Source organism: Vigna angularis, chromosome 9 (genome assembly GCF_016808095.1).
Source record: "Vigna angularis cultivar LongXiaoDou No.4 chromosome 9, ASM1680809v1, whole genome shotgun sequence".
NCBI classification, from domain to species: domain Eukaryota; kingdom Viridiplantae; phylum Streptophyta; class Magnoliopsida; order Fabales; family Fabaceae; genus Vigna; species Vigna angularis.
Genome location: NC_068978.1, coordinates 14,604,181 through 14,609,383, shown reverse-complemented (window position 1 = coordinate 14,609,383; position 5,203 = coordinate 14,604,181). Strand labels below are relative to the sequence as shown.

General features: G+C 33.8%; 1 long non-coding RNA gene across 1 annotated transcript; it reads right to left on the bottom strand.

Annotated features, from left to right (window-relative positions):
- Positions 1 to 1,811: 1,811 nt before the first annotated feature.
- On the bottom strand, positions 1,812 to 2,641 carry LOC128193854 (uncharacterized). Its single transcript, XR_008245167.1, has 3 exons — positions 2,502 to 2,641; positions 2,027 to 2,125; positions 1,812 to 1,947 (listed from the first exon to the last, which is right to left on the bottom strand). It is a non-coding gene; the product is annotated as an uncharacterized LOC128193854 (long non-coding RNA).
- Between the last annotated feature and the right edge of the window lie 2,562 nt (positions 2,642 to 5,203).

The window sequence follows — 5,203 nt, the reverse complement described above, 5'->3', positions numbered from 1 at the left end:
TTTGCTTCTTCATCAGAATTGCTCGAGTCAGAAATTGATTCGTTGTCATCGTCCCATGCGATGTAGCTCTCTTTTTCTTGAAGAATTTCTTTTCTTTCTTTTCTTCACCCTTCTTTTGATTTGGACAGTCTGCTTTTAAATGTCCCTTTTCTCCGCAACCATAACATCTATAGTTTGAGGAAGATCCTTGATTTTCTCTCTTTTCGTTTCTGAATCTCCCTTTGACTTTTGATTTCATGAACCTGTTGAACTTCTTGATTAGTAGACTCAAATTTTCGTCTTCTTGTGAGTCTTCATCTTCCATTTTGCTTTTGCTCTTTTCTACCTCAGATTTGAAGGCTAGAGTCTTTTTCTTAGTTTTTGCGTCTTCTTCATCTAGTCTTTCGAGGTCAAGTTCATGCTCTCTCAACTTTCCAAATAATGCAGCCATGGTCATTGTGTTGAGATTTTGTGACTCAGAAATTGCAGTCACTTTTGGTTGCCAAGACCTGTCTAAAGATTTCAAAATTTTTATATTAAGCTCATCAGTATCGAAAGGCTTACCTAATCCAATAAGATGATTTACGATGTTGGTGAAGCGTTTCTGAACATCTATTATTGTTTCCCCTTGCTTCATCCTGAACATCTCGTATTCCTGGATTAAGGTATTCTTTCTAGCTCTCTTAACATCATCTGTACCTTCGTGGGTTACTCTAAGTACTTCCCACATTTCTTGTGCAGTTTTACAATCAGAAATCCTGTAAAACTCGTCAACAGTTAAAGCAGATGAAATAATATTACGAGCTTTTACATCATTACCAAATTTTTTCTTATCTTCAGCAGTCCATTGGTCACGGGGCTTTGGTTCCTGCATATTGTTAGTTGGAACAAAAGGACCAAATGCAACAGCATCCCAAATATCTATATCAATAGATTCCATAAAAATTTGCATTCTAACCTTCCAAAATGCGTAATTTTCACCTGCGAATAGTGGTGGTCTATTGATTGATGCACCCTCTGCAAAGGTTTGATGTGATCCTGCCATTTGAATGACTATCAAAGCAAGCTCTGATACCAATTGTCAGAGCGGCTGCAGCAGAATGATTAGTGTGGAATAACAAACCAAGAGGGTTTTTAATATTAACGTGTGCCTTTTAATTTCTACTCAATTAAACTTACTTAGCAATTAATAAAGACAAATAAAGCAAGAGTAAGGTTGAGAGAAATTTGCACAGATGATTTTATCCTGGTTCGGATCTTACCAATCCTACGTCCAGTCGCTTATCTCAAAACAAGATAAACAATTCACTGATCACACTACTACAAAAAAGTGCATAGATAGCGCTTTTTTTTATCATAGATAGCGCTTTTTAAGCGCTATCTATGCGTGCGCTATCTATTAATAGATAGCGCTTCTAAAAAAAGCGCTATCTATTGTCAACAATAATAGATAGCGCTTCTTTAAAAAAGCGCTATCTATTATCAGTCACCAATAGATAGCGCTTCTTTAAACAAGCGCTATCTATTGGTGGCTGTCAATAGATAGTGTTTCTTTAAAGAAGCGCTATCTATTATTGCTGACAATAGATAGCACTTCTTTAAAGAAGCGCTATCTATTGGTTCAAAATTTTTTTAAAAAAAATAATAAATTTTAGAATAAAATATAAAATATTAGTTCTATTATGGTATTATATACAAAAAAAATATAAAATATTGAGAAAAATATGACAAATGTCTCAAAAAGAATGTTCATTAATATAAATACAAATTATTGGTACACTAATAATTCAAAAGTTAATCGTTAAGTCGTCTATTACGTGTCATAACATATATATCCTATCAATACTTATAATCACATCACCTTAACATAACCTATAAGCATGTACTAATTACATGTATACACCAATTTTCTCTAACTTCAATGATTTGACTTTCATGATATTGTTGACATCTGCAACTAGAAAAATACTGCAAGAAAGAGAAAATAATATAGAATTAGTTAATTAAATATTACTACAAATTAATTATGACGATAAAGATAACTTACATCAGTTGGAATTGTTCCTCCTTCACAATATGTAATAATTTCCTTCATATATTGGCACACGTAATACCCACAATCATTGCCGTTGGGTTGTCTTGGGCACTAGAATTTCAAAATTAAAAAGCATTTTTATAATTTGAACATAAAAAGATTCAAAACTCTAGTATACTCCAAACATGTTCAGTGCAAATAACAAATAACTATATACCATATACAAGTTTAAACTATTAATAAAAGGTTATGCTTTCATAACAATCATATACTCCTCCAACCAGTTTCACAATAATACATATTATTTAACTAACCATTACTATGCAACAAGGAAATAAGTCTTCAATAATTCAAGAATACAAGTTATTCACCTAACCAGTACAATACAAGTAGCCATAATGTGAATTAAAAGGTCACATGAGGTCATTCAACAATTTAATTATCACAATCAAGACTATACTACACAAAACATACTAGAGTAATGTACCTTAATTGTTGTCCACTTGATATTGTTTGACTTAGATTTTGAAACCATGTTTCCTGTTTGAGCTCGATAGGTTTGTATAACCCTAGTGAATAAATAAAATTAAAGCATGTATAAGTAACAACAATACAACTAAAAGTATACGAATATGTCAAGTAAAAGTATACAACACATATATTCTTACATGTCAAACAATATTTTCAAATCTTGCCTCATATTAATGTCTACCGCTATTGGGTCAAGATAATGAATTATCTCCAGTTTAAGATTGATTCCTAGCAAAACCCAATGTTGGCTGCAATTTGAAATGAATCAACAAAATTATAATTCGTACATCTAACTTTGAAAATAATACATTGTTGATAAAGTTGTAAAGTAAAGTATTACCCGGTATTAATAGGTGCAAGAACAAACTTATCAATCACCCCATTATCAAGAAAAAGAGTAACTATTTTTTGCATTCTGTCTTTCATTGGTAGCTCATGTGTTGTGATTTGGGGTGATAAAAAAAAGAACGCCTTATCATTTGGCTTAACAAAGTTTTGATATAGGTACCTTATAAAAGAAAAATATAAGAATGTATTAGCAATATGATAAGGTGTCAATCTAATAATGAAGTTAATGATAAACTGTAGTATATGTTTTACCCGATATATATAGAAATTGTAATTGCACCTAGCCATGCATAGTTAGTAACTTCTCCAATAATTTCTGCATTAACAATTTCTTTATGATTATCTAGTCCAAATATGTTTTTGTCCATTTGTATTGGAGGAAGTGACTCTGATGGATTTAGTTTCATGTATGAAGAGAGACAATTGTGTTAGCAAAATGATGAAGATGAAGTTTTGATGATGTCCAAATCAAGTCCAGAGAAATCAAGATTGAAGATGTTATGAAGACTTGTATTGCTATGGAAAGCTTTTGTAATAATTATGGTTTAGTATCTAGGACTTAGATAGTTAGTAGTTTTATGTATGCATTCAAAAGTGATGTAAAAATAAGCCAAACAGCAAAAACTGTGCAGTGCTAATCGATTAACACAGGGTGTAAATCGATTGTTCCAGTGCGCCGTGAAGAAGCCCTGCATTGAGCTGTTAATCGATTAACAAGGGGTGTTAATCGATTAACGTTAATCGATTAACAAGGGCTGTTAATCGATTAACACAGGAGCCGTTTGAAAAACTAGCCGTTTTAAGAGCCGTTGAACTATCCGTTGGGTTGTTAATCGATTAACCACTGTAGCTAATCGATTAACACAGTGTGAAAGGCTGAAAACGAAAAATGGAAGAGCTTTTGGAGAAGTCTATAAATAGACTCTCATTTCCTCTCAAAAAAGAAACCAAAAAAAGACACAGAAACTCTTCCCTTGTGCTCAAAATACTCAGAAATTCTTGAGACTTGTGTGTTCTTGTTCGGCTTGTGAAACTCTTGTCTGTGGAGCTGGTGAAGTGCTGCTACGGTGACAGAGGAAATAGCCGGTTCATCCTTGGTGTGTCTAAGGAGGTGTTCGGAAGAGAATCATCCTTCGTGAAGTATTCGGAGGAGGTGTTCATCCTTCGTGAAGTATTCGGAGGAGGTGTTCACCCTTTGTGAAGACTCAAAGGAGGTGTAGTTTCATCTCTTGTGGTATCAAGAGAGGTGGTTTCTAAACTCTTACAAATTGTTTCTTTGTGATTGTAATTTGTAATTGTTTTGTGATTAGTGAATTGTTTATCTTGCTTTGAGATAAACGACTGGACGTAGGATTGGTAAGATCCGAACCAGGATAAAATCATCTGTGCAAATTTCTCTCAACCTTACTCTCTTTATTTGTCAATATTAATTGTTAAGTAAGTTTAATTGAGTAGAAATTAAAAGGCACACGTTTGAATTAAAAACCCTCTTGGTTTGTTATTCCACGCTAACCATTCCGCTGCAGCCGCTGCTGACAATTGGTATCAGAGCTTGCTTTGATAGTCATTCAAATGGCAGGATCACATCAAACCTTTGCAGAGGGTGCATCAATCAATAGACCACCACTATTCACAGGTGAAAACTACGCATTTTGGAAGGTCAAAATGCAAATTTTTATGGAATCTATTGATATAGATATTTGGGATGCTGTTGCATTTGGTCCTTTTGTTCCAACTAACAATATGCAGGAACCAAAGCCCCGTGACCAATGGACTGCTCAAGATAAGAAAAAGTTTGGTAATGATGTAAAAGCTCGTAATATTATTTCATCTGCTTTAACTGTTGATGAGTTTTACAGGGTTTCTGTTTGTAAAACTGCACAAGAAATGTGGGAAGTACTAAGAGTAACCCATGAAGGTACAGATGATGTTAAGAGAGCTAGAAAGAATACCTTAATCCAGGAATACGAGATGTTCAGGATGAAGCAAGGGGAAACAATAATAGATGTTCAAAAACGCTTCACCAACATTGTCAATCATCTCATTGGACTAGGTAAATCTTTCGATACTGATGAGCTTAATATAAAAATTCTGAAATCTTTAGACAGGTCTTGGCAACCAAAAGTGACTGCAATTTCTGAGTCACAAAATCTCAACACAATGACTATGGCGGCATTATTTGGAAAGTTGAGAGAGCATGAACTTGACCTCGGAAGACTAGATGAAGAAGAAGCAAAAGCAAAAACTAAGAAAAAGAGTCTAGCCTTGAAATCTGAGGTTGAAAGAAGCAAAGGTAAATCGGAAGATGAA